This window comes from Zingiber officinale, chromosome 9A (assembly GCF_018446385.1).
Source record: "Zingiber officinale cultivar Zhangliang chromosome 9A, Zo_v1.1, whole genome shotgun sequence".
Classification (NCBI taxonomy): domain Eukaryota; kingdom Viridiplantae; phylum Streptophyta; class Magnoliopsida; order Zingiberales; family Zingiberaceae; genus Zingiber; species Zingiber officinale.
Genome location: NC_056002.1, coordinates 49,115,009 through 49,138,052, shown reverse-complemented (window position 1 = coordinate 49,138,052; position 23,044 = coordinate 49,115,009). Strand labels below are relative to the sequence as shown.

Below are 23,044 nucleotides of genomic sequence, written 5' to 3'. Positions count from 1 at the left end.
ATTAATTAAAATTTTTCTTTTTAAATCATGGTTACAAAAAAATAAAGTTTTATCAAAAATTAAAATCTCTCTTTTAAACATTATAGATAACTACAAATAAGAAAAAATTTTAACAGAATTAAAATCTCTCTTTAATCTTTTATAGATAGCTATAAAAGGAAATATTTTAAAATTTTAAAACTCTCTTTTAAAACCATGAGGATAGCTATAAAAGGATATTTTAAAATTCAAATTTCTCTTTTAAATCCCTTCATGAATTGCTACAAAAGGAAAGATTTTAACAAAAAAATAAAATCTCCCTTTAGTTATAATGGTGTGACCGACCCCATGCTTGGACACCAAGCATGGCTTGGTCGGCCACCTCTTGGGCTCCAAGCAAATGCTTGGCCGACCCCCTTGCTCCAAGCAAGGATGTGTCCGGCCCATTACTTCGGTAAGAAGTGGCCTTCGTGGATACAAGGCTTTATAGAGGCTACAACAAGGATCGACAGGAGAAATTCATTTTGGTCTCCCGATGAGCTTGAGTTTCCTGTTTTCACCCCGAACATCCAACTCAAGTTCATCAATAATAACTCATACCACTAAAGAGTTATTATTGAACTACCACACCAATCCCTAATTACATTATGGGCTCCTTCTTATCATTAGTGTATTAATATCCCTGTATTTAAGATATCGAATGTCCACTAATTAAATGAGTTACTGACAACTCACTTAATTAATATCTAGCTCCAAGAGTAGTACCACTCAACTTCATTGTCATACCGGACTAGGTCTACCTGCAGGGAGCCTATTGATTTAACGAACTAAATCTCACTGTAACGCCCCGGCCCGGGCGGGTCGCACCCGAATCGAACCGGGAACGCCACCAGAATTGCCCATCGGGTTGACGATTAGCTCCACAGACCACCGAAGGTCCTTTCAGTGTGTTTTGTCCTCACTCGCACGCGCCCTGGAAAACTTCCCAGGAGGTCACCCATCCTCAGATTTCTCCAAGCCTAGCACGCTTAACTTTGGAGTTCTTAAGTTTGGGCTTCCGAAAAGAAAGGTGCACCTTGGTGATATGGATAGTACCATCTAACCTTTTAAGTCATACTTAACCAGAATCTCAAAACCGGGGTATTACAATCACCCATATTTAAAGACACAACACCCTCATTGTGTAACCACGAATCACATCACAGACAAATCCCAATATCTCCCTCGCTAGGAGGTGCCCTGGGTGCTCCTGCCACAGGCGCACTCACAATTGCAAGGTTGCTCTCATACCATCAGTAATGCCCCTACCCAAGCGGGCCCCACCCGAATGGAACCGGGAACGCCACCAGAATTGCCCATCGAGTTGACGATTAGCTCCACAGACCATCGGAGGTCCTTTCAGTGTGCTTTGTCCTCACTCGCACGCACCCTGAAAAACTTTCCAAGATGTCACCCATCTTCAGATTTCTCCAAGCCAAGCACATTTAACTTTAGAGTTCTTAAGTTTGGGCTTCCGAAGAGAAAGGTGCACCTTGGTGATATGGATAGTACAATCTAACCTTTTAAGTCATACTTAATCAGAATCTCAGAACCGGAGTATTATACTCACTCATTGATAAATTAAAGGAATACATACTAAGTATATGTGCTTGTTATTATATCAGGATTAAGAGTACGTACATCCATAATAATAGAAGTTTTTTTTTATAAAGTCAGTATAAAAAGAAACAACCTCAAATGGTCCTGCTCAATACACACATAGTATACTAGTGTAATTTTATAGTCAAGATAAACTAATACCAAATTACACTGCAACCATTCCAATGGTTTGTCCCATTCCATTTTAGTTGTGAGCTACTATTTATAATTTATAAGGAATTGATAACATGATCTTCTGTGTGGCACCACACACCATATTATCTATAATATAAATTAAATGGACAACAATATTTAAAATAAATGTTCATACAAAAAGCTAGGCTTTTAGTATATATCCTAACACATATCAAAGGTCAAGTTCATGATCTTAAACGAGCGCTCCTTGGGAGGTATCCCAAGAGTTTTCTTTTCTTGTCTTTTTCCTTTATTTTTTATTTTGTGGAGCCTAATACCTTCATTTTTCTTTTCAGGTTATGGACGAATACACGATGAAGGTTGAGAACTAATTTAAAGGGAAGACGTCTCAGGGCATGGCCATGACACTAACCCTGTGAATCCTCACAGCCTTGACAAAATTCCCGTGCCATTTAGCGCAGACAGTGAAGGGGTAATAAGGTAGCTTGTGCCTTATGTCGTGAGCTTGAATAGTAGAATAGATCCAACAAGGCTCTGTGTTACGCTCCGCAAGTGTACGAAAATGTCACAAGTAATATAAAAGATTATCGTATCCACAGGGACTGGAATAAGCACTAGAAATGTCTCAATGCGAATTAGCTAAACAATTATCCAATTGTTTCAAATGCAAAGTGAAAGTAAACAAATCTAATATTAAAGATCAACAAACAAGAGTTTAGTGTTTTGGGTTATGATAAAGGGAGATTCTAGGAGTTTCGATTTCTTTGTAAGATTTCTTGAATGTAAATGGTTCACCAATTCTTATCCCCAATTGCCAAACACTTGTAGAAAGTTGCTGGTTCTCTCTTGCAATAGATAACCGGTTAAGGACTGAGAAATGTATCTAAATATGATCAATTAGACGTGAACCTACGTTGTCCTTACACAGAAGCGCACCTATTACTATGCCTTCCTCGGATATCAACATAGAAGCCCACAACTTATTAATCTATCAAGATACAAGAAACTAATCACAAGATCCATCCTACTCTCTTGAATATTCCTATTTTCTCTTCAAGATTATCTCTCAAACGTCCTTACACGGGCTTGCACCTTTTACGTGGATCCCTCGGATGATCGAGTGAGAGTTTATCTTTACAAAGTCCATAAGAAATCCAAACAATCAATCAAGAATGAGAATTAATCACAAATCACCATTAATCATTCAAGATCTAATTGATACAAGCAAGACAATGTCATTGAAACAAGAAAATGGTAAATCCATAAGAGATTACATCAATCCATCATACAAATACTCCCTTAATCCTAGAATACAAGATCTAGTCCATGAATCGAGGAAGAATACCCGAAGAAATAAATATTACAAGCATTTCTTAAATCCCCAATCCAAGAAACCAAGAAAAGGGGGAAAGAGAAAACTTATCTACGAAGAAGTCTTGTCTTCGCCGAGTCGAAATCGTCAAGAACTCCCTCGAATCGCCTAGAATCCTCCCAAAAATGGGAGGAAACCACCAAATCTTGCCTTCTCCCAAAGGGAAGAGATCCCTTTCAATTCATGAAGGAGGGTTTAAATAGAGGAGGAAATCGCGCCCACACAGTGTGAGATTCACAGCCATGTCCAGCTCCTTCTCCTGCACGCAGTGACTCACACGGCCTAGCTCTCTTCTCTTTAAAGCAACCAAGCACGGCCGTGTAGATTCACACGGCCAGGACCCTTCTGTTCTCTGGAAATGCTACATGGCCGTGTGGTGCACACGGCCACCACCTGCTTGGGCTCTGGAAACGTCACACGGCCGTGTAGATCTACACGACCATGTAAGGCATCTGCTCTAATTTCTTTAAATCAAGACACGGCCGTGTGAGATTCACACGGCCATGTCCTCTTCCCTTCCTATTAAAACTACACGGCCGTGTGTGGTACACGGCCTGATGCTCTCTCCCTTCAATTCCTTCCAAGCTTGCCCGAGGACGCATAATCTTCACCAATTTCGACTCCTGTGTACAGAAAATGCACAAAAAGCAGATCTCTGAACCAAAAGAGTAAATACACTAAAAGGAAAGCTGGAAGTATAAAAATGCATAGATCAAGCATGCTCAAAGTATGTAAATGTGCATAAAAACATGCATAAAAGAGTATATAATCTACGCACATCACACCCCCAGACTTAAACCTTTGCTTGTCCTCAAGCAAAATGCTGCAGTCTAAATTCATATGTTCTACAACACATTCATAAAACCTAGTGCACTTTCCTAACTCTATCAAAAAGTTTCATTAACAAGCGTGATCATGGAAACAAGTAAAGTATGGTTCAAGCATAAGAATCTTGTGCACAGTGTAAAAGTAACTCAACACCCTTCAAGTTTCAATCCATGACCTAGTCAAGTCGTCATCAAATTTGAATTCCTAGTGTTTCCAGTGAAAGACAAGTAACCAGTGATAGGCACTTACTCACCATTCACTTGGTTCATTGTTCTCAACTAACCCAAGGTCTCAAGGGTGTGCTCAATCTCAAGGGAAGCTAAGCAGTCATTTCCCCAGTAACCTAACTCGGTCTCAAAGGGGTGACTTGCTAGATTCCACTCATGACAACTATTTTTTATATCCCTTATTTTTTATTTTTTTTTTATAAGTGTTTGCATTGTGCAAAACTTATTCACAAATGTACTTTTAGCACACATGTTGGGATATTTTGATTTTTCCAAATGAGCTTTAATGATTTAAGCCTCATCCAGTAACCAAAATGAAAGTTGAGAAATCACCATGGAAACCAAGTACTAAGCAAACAAGATGAATCATGACTATTTCAATGACATCAACTATTCAAGCATCAAGCACAAGTGTAGTGAAGATAAAATCCTTAAGGTTGAACCAAAACTAAAACTCATCACCATAAGATTCTTAGCTTATTAATGCTTCCCAAGATAGAAAAAAGAACTACACAAAGTTTACTACTAGCATCATTCGAACATCATGAATCAAGACAATAATCGTGCTAACATTTCACTTGAATCCAAGAAAGCATATAAGTAAAGATTTGATGTTCTCAAAAAAAAATTTTTTTTTTTTTGCCATGATTATTTCAAAAACAAGCAAAATAAAGCAACAAGCAATGAAAATAAGAACCAACATGAAAAACTAACAAAAACTAAAAACTGAAAACCAAACTAAACAGTACATGACACCCCCCCAGACTTAAACTTTTCATCGTCCCGATGAAATCAATATGGTGGAGGAGGTGGAGGTGGACGAGGGAAAGGAGGTCTACGACGTGGTTGGCCAATAGGAAAACTAGGAAAACCTGGAATCTCACCCAAGGATCTATGATACTCATATAAAGCATCTACTTGTTGGCTAGTAAGCATCATGCTCTGCATAAAATCTCTCATCCTAGCCTGATCAGTATCATAATCCTGCACAAACTCAGCCACTTGACCTTGAAAATTCCTCGTAAACTGAAAATGATTTTGTACCTCCCTAAACTGATCATCAGATAAAGAGAAGCGCCCCTCCAACATTTTTCGTTGGGCATCTTGCTTCTCATGAAGTGATTCTAGAGACGTACGAAAATCTGAAAAATCAAACCTAGAAGATCCCGTGCCATATGCAAAAGAATGCCTAGCAGGCTCCATAAAACTAGAAGGCTGCGGGTGTCCAGATGACGAGGGCTCATGATGTGGCTCAGTGTCTCCAGGTATAGAAGGGTTATCCTCAAAATCTAACTCAGAAATTACCCAATTAGCCGGGTTACGAATAGTAGTTCGTTCAGGAAAAGGAAGGGGTAAAGGAGAACCACTCCTCCTAGGAAACGCGAAACCATTCTCATCCCGAACGATCATTTTCATAGCAAGACATGCATCAATGTCAATCATGTCATTACCATGAATTATTTCCAACCCATCAACATCAAGATTTAAATTATAAGCTATTCGGGTAATCAAACCACCAAAAACAATTGATACCGATGATGCCCTAGCAGATCTTAATAAGGTTTGAACAAAATGAAAACCAGAATCAAATTCAACCTTATAAAGCATAGCCCATAAAGCATAAAGCTCTATCTTTTTAACCACCCCATCACTCTCTCCCCTACCAAAAATAGTTTTACTCATGACTCTATGTAGATACTTAAAGATGGGGTTTTGCATATGGGAGGCCTTAGCTCTTGAAGGCTCATAAGGTTGATCTAACCCAGTTATTGCATTCCAAAAATGATTCCAATTAAACCTTGGATCAAACCTACGAGGGCTACTAGTGGTTAATCCAAAACAAGAATTAAAGTCACTAAATGCCCATAGAAATTCTTGATTTATTAGTCTAAATGAGATTTTTCCAAAATAATCATCTTCATTAGTAAAATGGGCATCCAATGAACTTAAAAATTCCAAAACAAGACGAGGATATGTAGGCAAATGTGTATACATAATATCACTCCAATCTAAAAACCCAATCATCAAATCTACATCTTCCCTAATTCCAAGCATATCAAGAACAGTTGGGTCCATATATCTAGTACACACTATCTTTCTATTGACAAGAATTACAAATCTAGTTACTTGATCATCATTTCTAAACACAATATTGAATTCATTGTCATTACCTTCGTTGCGTGAAGTCCTTTTGTCTTTGCCCTTCACTGGTTGTTTTCCTTTGTCCCTTGATGGCTCCTTCTCTTTGTCTCCACTGGATCCACCACCTCCTTTGCGAAGTTTCTTCAAAATGTTGGACATCTTGATGAGTTTAGATAGGGGAAGAATTATCTAGGGTTGGAAAAATGGAACTCAAAGAACAAAACTTCAAAGAGCGAAGATCTTAGGTTAGGAGAACAAAAAGTCCAAGTCTTAGAGAGGAGGAGAATCCGGATCTAAGAGATCTTGAGAGATTAGGGAGGAGTTTTTAAGAGATTGGGAGAGAAAGAGATGTTTTGGAGAGTTGGGGGTGTGCGGAACACAGCCAAGATCTGGCCGTGTAAGGTAGAAAGAAGACTTTAATAACTCTCCTACACGGGCCGTGCAGATCCACACGGCCTCCCCCTCTTCCTTCTCTGGATTCTTCGCACGGCCTCTCTATCTTTCTTCTCGGAATTCTTTGCACGGCCGTGTTTGGGACACGGCCTAGACCTTTTTCTCCTCGGGAGATCCTACACGGCCGTGTCTGGATGACACGGCCCAAACACTTCCCTTCTCTGCAACCTTTGCCTGGCCGTGGCTCTGTTTTGCACCTAACCTGAAAACAAAATCAAAAGAATGCATCAAACTAAAAGAAATTAAAATACAAATCAAAACTAACTAAAAGAACCCTTGGGTTGCCTCCCAAGAAGTGCTTGTTTAAGGTCTTTAGCTCGACCAAACTTGATCATTCACTTCTTTTCCTCGCCCTTGGAGGACAGATATACTTTTCGTTTTTGTTGGGAGATCTTCTCCCAACATCTTCCACCACATTGTCTCCTTCGTTTGGTGGCCTTTCATGAGGATGGAAATTCCATTCCTCAAGTTTATAAATGTTTGTCCTACTACAAGCATTTAAAAGAGACGAGACATGGTTAGAGATATTAGATAAATCATATTCCAACCTTTCCTTACCAATTACCAAAGAAAGCTTATGATTTTTGACATCAATTATAGCTCCAGCTATAGCAAGGAAAGGTCTTCCTAATATGATAGGAATCCTGGGGTCCTCTTCCATGTCCAACACAACAAAATCTGTGGGAATAACATTCCCATCCACCTCTACTGGCACATCTTCTATAATACCCAAAGGGTACCTGCAGGAATGATCGGCAAGTTGAAGTGCCATAGTAGTAAGTTTAATGTTTTTGAGACCTAATTTATTACAAATTGAATAGGGAATGAGGCTAACACTTGCCCCCAAATCACAAAAAGCTTTTTCAAAAAATTCTTTTCCTATGTTGCAAGGAATATAAAAGCTCCCTGGGTCCTTTAGTTTTGGGGAAGTGTTCTTCTCCAAAATAGCACTACATTCCTCACTAAGCGCAATGGTCTCAACCTCTCCTCTTCTTCTCTTGTTTGACATGAGATCCTTCAGGAATTTGGCAAATCTAGGCATTTGAAGAATAGCATCAATAAGAGGTACCTCTACACAAATTTCCTTAACTTTTTCTAAAAACTTGCCAAATTCTTCATCTTTCTTGAGCATTGTAAGTCTCTGAGGAAAAGGGACAGCTTTGCTCTGATGGTTCAGTGGAAGAGTCTCTTCAACCTCAATGGTACTCTCCTCATTAGCTTGAATCTGATTTAGTATAAGAGGAGAGAGCTCTTCTTCTTTTTGTATCCCTTTTGGAGCAGTCACTTGGGAGTCTCCCAAGGTCCGTCCGCTCCTAAGCTCAATTCTATTGCAATGCTCCATAGGATTCACATCAGGTTTTCCTGGAAGTTGTCCTGGTGCTCTGGATGATGAGGAAGCTAGTTGGGCAATTTGACTATCCTGGATCTTTTGATGCTTTTCAGAATTATCCATTCTCTGAATGAGCTTTGCTAAATCTTGCTTCATTTCATTCTGACTTGAGATAATTTCTTCAAGCATCTTTTCAATATTTGACTTTGGTAAGCCTTGAGAAGATAGATGTTGAAAATTTTGTTGCCCAGCTTGAAAATTTGATCTTGCCCCCATAGATGGTCCTTGATCTTGATTATTTCTGTAAGAAAAATTGGGATGACTCTTCCATCCAGGGTTATAAGTATTTGAGTATGGGTTGTTCTGCCTTTGATTGTAACTCATGATTGCATCACATTGTTCCAGTTGATTGATTTGTGCAGTGATAGCTCCCAATGGACATGAGTCATTTGAGTGCTCTGAACTCCCACATACTTCGCAAGATGTACTAATAGCATTGACCATATTAGCACTAGTCCCCATATTCTCAAATTTCTTTGTAAGAGCGTCCAATTTTGCAGACAAAAGAGTGACTGCATCTACATCAAACTTCCCTGATGCTTTAATTGTTGGGTTTACAGAAGAATAGCCACCACTTCTTTCATTTGCCCATTGATGATGATTTTGTGCTACACTGTCAATAATTTCTTCAGCTTCATCTAAACTTTTATTCATAAGTACCCCTCCAGCAGCTGAATCAAGGGATACTTTAGTATGATAGTTGATACCATTATAAAAAGTGTACAACACTAACCATCTTTCCAACCCATGATGTGGGCATTGTCTGAGCATACTATTATATCTATCCCATGCTTCAAAAAGAGATTCTGAGTCAGTTTGCTTGAAGCTTGCAATTAAATTCCTCATATGAGCTGTTTTGCTTAGTGGATAGAATTTATCAAGAAACTGTTGCTCACACTGCTCCCAAGTGGTGATGCTATTAGAGGCCAAAGAATTCAGTCATTGCTTTGCCCTATCTCTTAAAGAAAACCTAAATAATAATAATCTAACTGCTTCTGAAGGAACTCCATTCATTTTCATGGTACCACATATTTCATAAAAGACCTCTAAGTGTTGATTGGGGTCTTCATAAGGTCCTCCACCAAATTGGTTCTGCTGCACCATAGATATAATTGCGGATTTGATCTCAAAGTTATTAGCTTCCACTGAAGGTCTTGAAATACTAGATCGAAAACCTCTTGCATAAGGTGTTGCATAATCCTTGAGTGGTCTATTCGCCATGTTCAAATGTTCCTGTTCTTCAATTTGCCTTTGCAGAATTCTTCTTTTATGGAAAGTTCTGCAAAGTTAGATCTTCGCATACACAAGAACAAGATAGCAAATGACAATTCAACAGAAAAAGAAAAAAAAATAAAAGAATCAAAAATGCAGAATTGAATTTGTACAAAAAGAATTAACAAGAAGTAAAAGTTATACAAGAAAGTAAAAACAGAAATCTAATGATTAGTTACAACTATGCAATATGAAAGGAAAACAAATGTTATGTTTAGTCTAACTCAATTGATAATTCCTAATGTTATAGCGCAGTCCCCATCAACGGCGCCAAAAACTTGTTACGCTCCGTAAGTGTACGGAAATGTCGCAAGTAATATAAAAGATTATCGTATCCACAGGGACTGGAATAAGCACTAGAAATGTCTCAATGCGAATTAGCTAAACAATTATCCAATTGTTTCAAATGCAAAGTGAAGGTAAACAAATCTAATATTAAAGATCAACAAACAAGAGTTTAGTGTTTTGGGTTATGATAAAGGGAGATTCTAGGAGTTTCGGTTTCTTTATAAGATTTCTTGAATGTAAATGGTTCACCAATTCTTATCCCCAATTGCCAAACACTTGTAGAAAGTTGCCGGTTCTCTCTTGCAATAGATAACCGGCTAAGGACTGAGAAATGTATCTAAATATGATCAATTAGACGTGAACCTACGTTGTCCTTACACAGAAGCGCACCTATTACTATGCCTTCCTCGGATATCAACATAGAAGCCCACAACTTATTAATCTATCAAGATACAAGAAACTAATCACAAGATCCATCCTACTCTCTTGAATATTCCTATTTCCTCTTCAAGATTATCTCTCAAACGTCCTTACACGGGCTTGCACCTTTTACGTGGATCCCTCGGATGATCGAGTGAGAGTTTATCTTTACAAAGTCCACAAGAAATCCAAACAATCAATCAAGAATGAGAATTAATCACAAATCACCATTAATCATTCAAGATCTAATTGATACAAGCAAGACAATGTCATTGAAACAAGAAAATGGTAAATCCATAAGAGATTACATCAATCCATCATACAAATACTCCCTTAATCCTAGAATACAAGATCTAGTCCATGAATCGAGGAAGAATACCCGAAGAAATAAATATTACAAGCATTTCTTAAATCCCCAATCCAAGAAACCAAGAAAAGGGGGAAAGAGAAAACTTATCTACGAAGAAGCCTCGTCTTCGGATCCAATCCTCGCTCCGGAGTCGAAATCGTCAAGAACTCCCCTCGAATCGCCCAGAAATCCTCCCAAGAATGGGAGGAAACCACCAAATCTTGCCTTCTCCCAAAGGGGAAGAGATCCCCTTTCAATTCATGAAGGAAATCGGGCGCCACACGGCCCCATGACACGGCCGTGTGAGATTCACACGGCCATGTCCAGTTCCTTCTCTGCCAAAGCTGCACGGCCGTGTGACTCACACGGCCTAGCTCTCTTCTCTTTAAAGCAACCAAGCACGGCCGTGTAGATCCACACGGCCAGGACCCTTCTGTTCTCTGGAAATGTTACACGGCCGTGTGGTGCACACGGCCACCACCTGCTTGGCCTCTGGAAACCTCACACGGCCGTGTAGATCTACACGGCCATGTAAGGCATCTGCTCTAATTTCTTCAAATGAAGACACGGCCGTGTGAGATTCACACGGCCATGTCCTCTTCCCTTCCTGTTAAAACTACACGGCCGTGTGTGGTACACGGCCTGATGCTCTCTCCCTTCAATTCCTTCCAAGCTTGCCCGAGGACGCATAATCTTCACCAATTTCGATTCCTATGTACAGAAAATGCACAAAAAGCAGATCTCCGAACCAAAAGAGTAAATACGCTAAAAGGAAAGTTGGAAGTATAAAAATGCATAGATCAAGCATGCTCAAAGTATGTAAATGTGCGTAAAAACATGCATAAAAGAGTATATAATCTACGCACATCACTCTGCCTATGCCATTTGGCACGGGCAGGAAGGCAATAAGGGAGCTTGCCTGTGCCATTTGGCATGAGCATAGGGAGAGAAATAGAGCCATTTTGGCTCTACTCGTGTCAAAAGGCATGGGCATATATAGAATTGGCAGTGCCAATTTGGCATAACCCATGCCATTTTCCACGGGTTGTGCCAAAGCACACGGCTGGGATATAAATTCCAGCCGTGGCCATGTCCTAGGGCACGACAGCCACCCTTCACCACCTCCCAAGCTCTAAAACTCTCTTCTTCTTCTTCTATTCACCTCTTTTCTTCTTCTAAACTCTCCCCTCTCTCAAAACCTCTATTTCTTACATGAGATCTACTCCTTCAACTCTCATATCTCCTCTTTCATCCAAAAAATACGTAAATCTCAAATAAACCCTTCTTCTCTTCTCTTTAGATCTAGATCTAAATAACCTTCAAGATCTAGATCTAAATCTAGATCAAGAAACTTTCTCTTCACTAAGATCTAGATCTCATCTCTCTTCTTCTTTTTCTTTTTCTCTAGACATCTTCTTCTCCTTCTAATAACTTTCTTCAAGAGAACATTTCCTCTCCATTTTTTCTCTTCTTATTTAGATTTAGTTTCTCTAATTGCAAATAAACCTTTCCAATTTAGATTTATTTCAATGTCTAATGTCATAAAAAAAAACTTCGCAGGTTGGGTGGATCCAGCAGAGGGGAAGATCTAAACAAGGATAAGGGGAAAGGCAAAGCACCCATGAAGGAGAAGACACCAACAAAAGGAAAAGGAAAGTGTCAGGGTCTAGATGAAAATAAAACTAATGAATTCGGCGTTGTACTTAGAAATAAATATCAAAAATCTACATTTGATAATTTGTTCAGCTGTAAGTTAGTTTGTATGCGTTATATTGATAGTATAACCATGGAGTGTTTGGGAATAAAGGATGATGTGGATTGGTTAATTTGCAATCTAGACTGGAATGATATGATGTATACTAGTGAACTGACCTATTCACATCTTGTCCTAGAATTTTTGAGTTCTTTAGAGTCTAATTTCACTTCCGATGATGATCATGATGGACATATTAGTTTTAGATTAATGAATTATTATTACCTTTGGACTCTTTATGAATTTAATAATTGTTTTGGATTACCCATAGAGGTACCTTGTAAGTTTGATTTTAGATATAATGCTAATTCTTTTTGGAGCTTAATTACCGGCCTAAGTGAGCTCCATGACCCATCTAGATCTAAAGCTTCTCATATGTAGGACCCTGTCTTTTGATACCTCCACCATGTTATGAGCAAAACTATTTATGGTAGGGGTGAGAGTGACGGGGTGGTAAGAAAAGTAGAGCTTTACTCTATATGGGTCATGATTCACAAAGTTGAATTTGATGGAGGGTTCTACTTTTTACAAATTATGCAGAGGGCGGGGAAAGTAAACTCGAGAACAATTATACTTGGCAGGTGCATTACAACCATTGCTAGATGACTTGAACTAGACCTCTCGGGTCTAGACGCTATACATGGTGATCCTATCCGGAAGTTGAAGAGACGGAAAGCTGGGGATGTGGCGCTCACGATGACTTCCTGTGGACTCCGCGTAGACCTGCAACACAGACAACGTCAGTGCCGGGGCAAGGAAGGGGTCCCTCGGCGTTGGCCCTCCGACGCTCAAGTCAGTCATCGGTAATGAGGAATGAAGCAGAGCAACAAGAACTGTAGCACAAATAGTGAATATCGCATACCTTCGTTGATGCTTGGACCCCCCCTCTCCTTTTTATAGAGTTTCGGTAGCACGTGTGCACTCTTCCTAAGGTGAACACGCATCTCAAAGATTTCCCTAAAAAGACTTGTCAGTAAAGTGTCCCTGACACAGTATCTTAATGGGCCAAGCATATCTCTGATGTGATAGTAGAACCTTCCGCCATACGATCTTCTGGCAGCTCATGCCCGGTGTTGGCGGTACCAATTCCCAAAAGGATGTTGAGTGATATCAACATACTGCACCACTAGGCCGAGCGAGTTGGCCGCTCAACCATCTATTCGTCGCTCTGATACCCTGGTTGGCCAGAACCTCGATACTCCTTGTCTGCTTGAATGAAGTTCCACCCTACCACCATCGAGTCCTGTTGTCAAGCCGAGCGGGGTAGCCGCTTGGCCGAAGTTGAACTTTGTCGATATCATGCATTACTGTCTGGCCGAGCGGGGTAGTCGCTCGGCTCGGCTTCTGCACGTTATTCTCCCTTAGGCGTCGGTTGTTTGGATGGAAGCAGGTGATAGACCTATTCGGCAACCCATCGAACCATTTTTGTTCTGATCCAGACAGAGTGTTTAGGAACACTCAGTACTTGATGGCGTCGCTATATTGGTGCAGCAGCGCAGCATTCCGAAACTTCGGAAGATGATCCTTCGGGTCCTTGCTACCATCATACTCTCAAATAGTTGGGGACTTGTACCCCTTTGGTAGCTTCTCCTCGAGTACCCTTAAAGAGAATGGCACTTGCTCCTTAGGCTCCCCCTATGGCTCCTCCCTGAGGACTATGACTTTCCCTTTATTTGAATCTCTGGGTGGGGAGCTCTCCGCGATAGAGGCATGTGGTTGCTCTTTCTTATTGTAACAGTCCGGTCCCTTGTGGTAATAGTCCGGGCTAGGCTCCCGATAGATGGCTGGAGGGAAATCCTCAAGCTATTTTCTCTTAGATACCCTATCCGAGACGCGAATCGGGTCCTTGGAAATCGCAGGCATCTTGTACCGCCGTGAAGCAGTGGTTTATTTTTTGGAAGCCACTCGCCTCTTGGCCTCCTTGAACAGTTCATATTCTCCTACTATCATGGTGACATTGATCCTTCCAGTATCCTCCATCTTCATGTTCCAGAACAGGTGAAGAAGATTCCCACAAACGACGCCAAATTGATCCTGTCTGAAATTTGAGTCAGACGAAAGTCGGATGACCTGTTGCTAGGGTTGACGGAGAGACCACTAGGACACCCTTATCGCACGTGCCCAAGACAATGGACCCTCACGCGACCCTGACGAACGACGGTCACTGAGGCGGCGGTACTTCGATACTTGGAGCTCTGCGCACACTCAGACAAGCATACGGAACATTAGAAACTAGACACCAGGAAAAAAGTCCCTAGTGCATGCCCTCCGACGCTCAAGTCAAGTACTTTTTCTTCAGAAGAACAGTGTACAAAGGAGAAAGAAAAGTAGAAGACAAGTGCGAATGTGCAAGAGAGCATACCTGCTCAAGGGAGAGGACCTCTCTTTTTATATGACAACGTGTACCTCTGGAGCCTGACCGATGTCAGGGAATGTTGGGTGTCAGGACCTGTCTGGTTATGGAGGATGTGTGGCACCCTCTCATGGATTAGAAGAAGGTTCCATTAGCAGATGACCGCAGACCATTGGAATATTTCATGATATACAGCAGTTATTCTCTGACTGGTAGTTATGATTCCTTGATCTTGTTGTCGTGTAGCGCCTTCTGTCCCACCTGGATATAACTAGGGGCAGCTCGGGGTGATCTATCAGGTATAACACCTGGCCTAAGTCTTGATGAGTAGGAAGAGTTGTGGCGAGATCGCTCAAGAGCTGGCCGGGAGTTAGCCTATTGAGAGAACCAGGCTTGGATATGACCACGCTGTGAAAACCCGACCAGTCGGAGCAGGTCAGCCATCACCCCGGTTGCACATCCTGATTCAGATCTGGGATCCTGATATGTAATCACTCGACCTAGCATCATGCGGCTGATGACACCAGGTAGTCCTACTTCTTCTTTCCCTAACTGTTAACAGTCACGTCTTCTTAATTATTGACTAAGACGCCCCCTTGACTTCTGACTGTCACATCTCCTTGACTTCTGACTACCACATCCCCTCGACTTCTGACTGCCTGGCCTTATCAGACCCTACTATTATGCACTGTATCACCGAAGAACTCCAACGTCTCCAGCGAGACCTCCACCGCTATGCTTTCTAGGCCATCCACCTTCACTTTAATTGAACCAACAAGAGTCAATCAATCCTCTACTAATCGAACTAATAAGAGTAAATCAGTTCTCCACTGACCAAAACAACAAAGTAAATCAATCCTCTACTGATCAAAATAACAAGAGTAAATTAGTCCTCTACTGACCAAAATAACAAAAGTAAATCAATCCTCTACTGATCGAACTAAAAAAGTAAATCAATTCTCCACTAACCAAAACAACAAAAGTAAACCGATCATCTAATGACCAAACTAATAAGAGTAAATCGGTCTCGAACCAACAAGGGTATGAAACTATAACTCTCACCCAACTGGTAGTAGCAAAAGCTAGTATTACTGGTGGTATGGTAGAAAGAACCCCTAAGACTGTAATCCTTGATCTTCAGTAGGGTTTTATAGACCTAAATAGTAGTTGACCCACATATGTCATACATGCTACAAATAACTGGACAAGTACCTAATAGAAGTGTATGATAACAGTATACAAACATACCTCCTATAGCTTGGAGATGTCCTGTTGCTACTTGTTCCCAAAACTCAAAAAGTCACATCAAGAAAATAAATCACGAAAATCCAAAAACATAAGAAACAAGCCTCGTAAATCTATGACTTTGATACCAATAAATTGTTACGCTCTGAGAGTAAGGTTATCTAACAAAAATCAGACATCACATCCCCTGTAGCAGTGACAAATGAAATATATATACAATGTCACAAGGCTACTCACAAACTATCAACAACTCACACAGCTGGATATAAACATAACCACGTAGTTTATAAACAACCCACACAACTGGAAGTAAACATAACCACACAGTTTATAAGCAGCCCACACGATTGAAAGTAAACACAACCACACAGTTGATAAACAGCCCATACGACTGGAAGTAAACACAACCACACAGTTGATAAACAGCTCATACGGTTGAAACAAAACACAGTAGCATATACAAAATAACGAAAGCAAAACCAAAAGAACAACTAACTACGAGTCGGTCCGGCTTGACACAACAACATCAAAATAAAAATAGGAAACACAAGGCTAAACTCCATACAGAAGATACATATCACATGTACAAGTCTAAAACCAATAATGCGAGTGGAAGCAATAACAAAGAAGTCACTTGATGTGACATAAGACTGGCGGACAAGATCTCCAAGTGACTTCATAAATCCTCTACCTATTCCCTAGCGAAAGAAAAACTAGAACAAGGGTAGTGAGTGCTAATGACTCAACGGGTAATAGACAAATAGTGCATGAACATAATATATCTAGAAATTCAAAGGTATACAGTCTCATAGGGAATAATCAACAAGCATAACAACCATGTCATAATAAGTGTCCATACCTGAACGATGTGTCGAGCACCTAATAACTGCAAGTGCAAGAGTGAATCTACAATATAATTGTTGATATCTACTAAAGCATCATATATGGTCTATACAGCTACCAATAAACATACCAATGTCAAGTACATGTAAATGACATATCTCAACCATATGTAAGCATATCACAGACATATGGATATAATCAATCACAAGCATATGCAATCACATATCATATGAATATGTACGGCATAGTCACTCCCGCCCATCCCTCAACCACCACGACCCCTGTATGGTCGAGAGGTCGGGACAATGACAACTGTACACACTACCAACAGTCACTACTCCTGAGTGGTGCGAGTGGATAGTTTGCTGAATAACTATCTAACTACATAGCAACGGGGTCCCTGCTACTCGCAACTTCAGCTAACACTACCCCTGAGTGAAGTAAGCTGAGCATGCCAGGACAAGCTGCAATCACTCCAGGCACACTACCTTGAGCAGTCGAGTGAGCAGTGAGGGTCAACGACTCTCTCGACCACAAAGGAGACATAGTCACCTGCTTGCATGCAATGTTTTGATGAGTAAGATGTGAATAGTCATCATCACAGATATAGCCAACGACAATGTCATAGTAAAACCAGCATATCCAACAAAATACATTTATATACAGCAATCAATGCAAATAAATAAGATATCCAACATCTACTAAATATCATATCGATCATCTCAAAGATCAAGAAGCCAAGTATTAAGCTCAGGAAATAATATGAGTGGAGTCAAGGTAAATACAGCAACCTATCTAAACATAGCTCATGCACTAAGGTCAAAATACTATAGAAACAAAGCAAGAAGTACTTGCCTTTATCGTAGCTTATATCAAATACCTCCCACGCTGAAATCCTTGTCTCAAATCAGAGTACTACATCAAAAGGTATAGTTGAGCTACTCTAACATGTATCATCTAGCTAACTGAATCCTAAGACCAAATAGATAAATTGAATCCCAAATTGAATCAATCCGAAGTGGTCAACTAGGTTCCGATTGATTCAATCCATAATCAAATCCTCATCAATCACGCATGAACAGATAATGAATCGGTTACAATATTCAAATTAACTAAATAAATCCATAATCCAATAGATTAAACAATCCTAACCATTTCATCATCCAATTGGATTTAAATCTATGCATGAAACAACCCAAAACTCACCTAAATCTGTATGCTCTTCCGTTGACTCACAGCCGGAGCAATGGCTGTCGGAATTTATGGTCGAAGGATTGTGAAGCTGCTGTCCAACAGATCAAACACCTTCAAGACAAAGATTCGACTATTGTCCAACACATATAATACCCCAAGGTCAGAATTCCTGCATCCAACCCCTAAATCTGCTGCTAGGATTGAGTGATTACCTCAGGTATAGCAGTAGGGTAGTCTAGTGATTAGTAAAGAAGGTTCAGTGGAAAGGACTCGGTGGAGAAGGCTCGGGGTGTGAAGGAGTGCAGTGGCCACTATGCTGGACTACTGGCAAAGACGTCTGGTAGTGGCGGAGATGCTACTCACCTCTGACACAAGAAAAGAGTCACATAGAGGTATCTTGGCGGTCGTCTCGCGGAGGGACCGCCCAATCGTCATCACATGTAGGGCTGACCCGGTGACTGTTGCGTGCGGGGGCACCCTGGTGAGAAGGTGGCTCGATGAGAGGGGATCAGGACCAACAACGAAGAGATAACGGTGGATCGATGTTGCCGACGGGATCGGGGTGGCGGCGTCGGTGTCGGTTGTGGCATCGGGAAGCTAGGGCACATGTGAGGTGAGGAAAGGGCAGTAGTGGCTAGGAGAGACCGGCAGCACCCTCGACGGCCGACAGTGATAGCACCAATGGTCGGTGGCGATCATGTCAGTGGTCGGCGACGACGAGGAGATGAGGGAGAGTGGTGGCCCAAGAGGGAGAGGAACGATCGGGAAATGGAATCGGGTAAGATGAAGCTTATGTAAGGTATTTAAATATTTATATTTTAATGAAATTAACTTAGGTTAAATGATTTCAACCTTAGATTAATTTTCTCAATCAACTTCCGCTTAATTGATATTTCAAACAAGTTTTTTCGATTCATCCCTTTCAAATATATCATATGCACTCCATTTAAATTCTAAACAAATTTTAAAAAATTCTATAAGATTATTTTTTCAATAATACTTATTATTCCATTATCCTATCTTACATTGTCCATCTGCACACACTCCGTTTTCCAATAGGGCAATAGGTCCCTTTCTCCGGTTGTTTTTCGAAGTAGCCAAACCTGTAGACGAAACACACATAATTATCCGGCTCAATGTCATAAACTAGCAGATCCTGAGCTAGTTTATGCCACCATAAACTAGCTCAGGATCTGCTGCCTTGGACATGTTGATGTTGTTGGCTCCTATGTCGAGGAAGCTCGCCTAGTTGTGTTGGTCAGTGTTTATGGATTCTCGTTCTTGTCAATGATGTCTAATGGGATAGAGTTAGACAACAAATTAGAGTTAATAATTTTGTTGGATATTTTATTTTTTAAAATATCTAAATAGATTATATAATTCTATAATAATTTTGTCCTTTAAATAGAATAAATTTAGAAAAAAAATTATATATTTTTTTTAAAAATAAAAATATAATAATTGATATAATACGATCTTAAATTTATAATCTGGATTTATTTTGTTTATAAAAAATTATATATAATTTTTTTTCTTAAATTATAATAATTTTTAGAGCGATATGATATAATAGTCTTAAATTTCATTTATAATTCATATTTAATTTTATTTATTAAAAAATATATAATTTTTTTTGTCAAAATTGATTTTAAATTCTGCGTTAATTATTTTTTTTAGATATATTTATATTTTGTTTGAAGTTGCAATATATAGGTAGAAAGATAATCTGAGAAATAAGTGTAACGTTAAGTCATTTTGTTTGATACGGTGAAGAGATAAGAGGGCAGAGCATTTTGGACATTTGATATAATTAGGTTTGGGTTTTAAATGGAAGCATTGTTTACTCTGGAAAAGAGGGGGTGGTTGGAGTTTTTGGTCCGCCGCCAGGAGGACCTTCTTCCTTCTCCTCCTCGCGACGCCGCCATACTGGCCGCCGGTAGGCCTCCAGTGCCTCCCGCCACTACCGCCAGCGCCTTACGCCGCTACCTCCGGCGCCTCACACCGCCAGCAGGGACCAAAGGGAAGGTCTTTCTTCCTCCCTTCCGCGCCATATCGTGTGTAGACCCTATATCCATGAGGTATCAAATTTCCTCATTTTTTTACAAGACTCTATGTGCATGGCACCCGTGTCGAACCATATGATGTGGATGATGTGGAGATTGAAGACTTTGTGAAAAAGAAATATCAAAAGAGAGGTAGGACTCAGGATGGCTACTTATAACTCTTAGCAGTTGCTCTAAAGCCTATGTACAAATGTTACCAACCACAACCATGTTGAAGAGGAGAACTATATCAAAATACAAACTCTCTAAATGGTAAAGTTGATACATGATATTTAATTACATATGAAGTGGTATGTAAAAGTTTGTTTTGGTAAATGGATACACACATTATGATTCTATATCAAAATATACCATCAAAGGCATATCGTGTAAACCCTACACGCATGAGATATCAAAATAGACGTGGTGGCCATAGATAGCACCTCATTTCGGATAAAGTCTCTTATTTGAATGGTCATCTAGGGTCCTGTCTACCAAACTAAGTCTGCACTGGGTACTAACACTAGGCTACACATGCTATGTCAAGATATTGAAGTATATATATATATATATATATATATATATATATATATATATATATATATATATATATATATATATCAATGTTAAAAGTACAAAATCTCAAGATTGTAAAATTGATACATGATACATTTGAGGAGGTATGTAAAAGTTTTTCCTTTTTTGTAAACTAGGATATGCACTCGGGTCTGATAGAGCATTAGATTTGAGAAAATATTCAAGGTTCTATGTATATATATGAGTTTGTACCTTCCTGAATAAGAGATCCACATAAAGTCTCCCTCCCTCAAACTTACTATGGTTCTTGCTTCCCATACAATAGATCATGGTGGACATGGCAAGGTATCAGACTTTCATTATCCTACTAGTGCGTTGATACTGATGTGTGAATAGCCGTAGCATCCATTTGTATGTAGCCATCTCTTGGGTCATATGTAACAAATCTTTGATCCGGTCCCAGAGCCGGTGCACTAACAGGCCTCGAAAAAAACATGCTCTTGTGTCTCCTCCTTGGAACATGCATACTTTGTCAATGGCCTTTCAGTACTCTAGCCCTTGGTAGGTAACCTCTCGTACGTTAGTAACCATAGAGTAAATGTGTGGCTGGGTTGTGTGTATTTCTTCCATAATGTCCTTGCCCATGGTTTGTCGGCTATAGTATCTCAGAAGAAGTCATATGTCTAGTTAATGCCTCTATGGTGCTGGCGATGTAGATTGAACTACTCTGCCAACTTCCATTGTGTCATCTCTATAATCTTGTTTGATGATAGTATCTGATCCTGTATACGTGTTAATTTTTTGATGAGAGGGGAGTTAGTGTGCTTTGATTATCAATCCCATATGTTTGTCGTGCACAAGTATGTGTGATCCATCCATTTGATCTAAAGAGCATCTTGCTTATCATGTATGGGGCATAACAATTTTGATAGTAGTGCAATGTTCTAAGCCTTTAGATCCCCAAACCCCAAACCTTCTTTGTCTTTTGGTTTGCACATTTCAGACCAAGCAATCAAAGGGTGCTTGGTTGTCCACATGAAGTTGCGGCAAAGACTATAGATATGTTTGATGACTCCGTTGGGCAGTGATAATATGAGCATTCAGTAGCATTCGACCCTCTGTAACACATAATTAATCAGCTGGGCTTCCCTTACATATGACAGAGTAATCGGGGCATCTATCAGAGGAGAGTAATAAGTGAACTTCTTAGAAGCTAGTGGAATCCCAGAAATATGAAAGATATCTTTCCCAAAGTTTGTAATGGTCATGAGCTCTTGTCATGTGTGTGCTTTTATTCCTACCATGTAGATGTAAGATTTAGATACGTTCACTCGTAGCCCAGCCATAGTGAGCTTTATTAAGAGATGCCTCAGCTCAAGTTTCAGAACTTTTTTTTTTCTGTATTTTTCTTGACCATTAATTTGTACTAGCATCACAACCTATGGATTTTTTTCACTTTTCAATATTTTGTTACCTGTCTATGAATATTTTAGATATCGATAGACTCATATCTTAAGTCTAGATTTTGCTGACGTTATAGTTTTCTTGCTCTAGGAACAACGGAAGCTTTTCTTCATGCAATTGCTAATGAGAGACGCATTCAGAAGTCAAACAATTTAATGTTTGTATTCTCTGGTATTTATGTGGCACTAAACATCATCCTGGTTCGATCTGCTGGAGCAATTGGCTTAATTGCTGCTAATTCATTAAGTATCCTTCATAACGCATTTCCTCCATCAATGACCGTTTGATCACTTTGCATTGTTTTTTAATTCAAATGTAAAATGGACAAAAGGCTTACCTATCACGTGTTAATGTTCCTTTTGGAACAGTAGTATACCACCTTTCATTTAAGAGATGATGCATGTAAATTTTTCACCTGCAGTCCACGCTGATGCTTTTAGCCACACAAGAGTGAAGGAATACCCTCCGAGATCAAAGTACTTTAAACTTTTGTTCTGATTTAGAAAAAGGATATGCTGCTCAAATTGCAATCTAGTGCGCTGCATGACAGCACAAAGAATATAGGCTTTTACTGCTCAAATGAGGCAGTTTTACGTAAAAGGCCATCAAGTTAATGTAAAAGGCCATCAGTTCACAGAGCCATCACGATTGAAGGATTTCAATATGCATACTTGGAGCTTTGGATCTGAATGTAAAAGGCCTTGAGAAACGAATCTAAAAGGGAAAATCTTTGATTTAGGCAAAATTTCTCTGCACTTATATTGCAAGAGAATATTTTATTTGCAGATGAGAAAGTTGGAAGCACTGTAATAGATTGTGGTGAATTCTATTAATGGACAAAAAAAAAGTATAAAATTTGCATGATGCCTGATGCCTGATGCCTGATGCCTGATGTCACATACCTTGTCGTATTTTTTTAATATCTTCCTCATGGCAATGGAGTTTATGATACCATAAGCAACTAGGTCCTTCCCTTCTTGCATCAGTTCTCCATGGCTCTGCAGAGACTTGCCTCTAAACCACATAATATACTTCTTAAAGCCTGATGCTAAATGCAATTCAAGCAACTGTTGTGCTCGTTTATTAAAACAACCGACAA

The 23,044-nt window shown here is 39.8% G+C and overlaps 1 long non-coding RNA gene and 1 other non-coding gene across 2 annotated transcripts; both read left to right on the top strand.

The window, feature by feature from the left end:
* The first annotated feature begins 8,927 nt into the window (after positions 1-8,927).
* LOC122022117 lies at positions 8,928-9,033 on the top strand. The gene has a single exon (XR_006122853.1). It is a non-coding gene; the product is annotated as a small nucleolar RNA R71 (small nucleolar RNA).
* A 10,684-nt stretch (positions 9,034-19,717) lies between these two features.
* On the top strand, positions 19,718-22,823 carry LOC122020954. Its single transcript, XR_006122382.1, has 3 exons — positions 19,718-20,217; positions 22,036-22,191; positions 22,367-22,823. It is a non-coding gene; the product is annotated as an uncharacterized LOC122020954 (long non-coding RNA).
* The last annotated feature ends 221 nt before the right edge of the window (positions 22,824-23,044 follow it).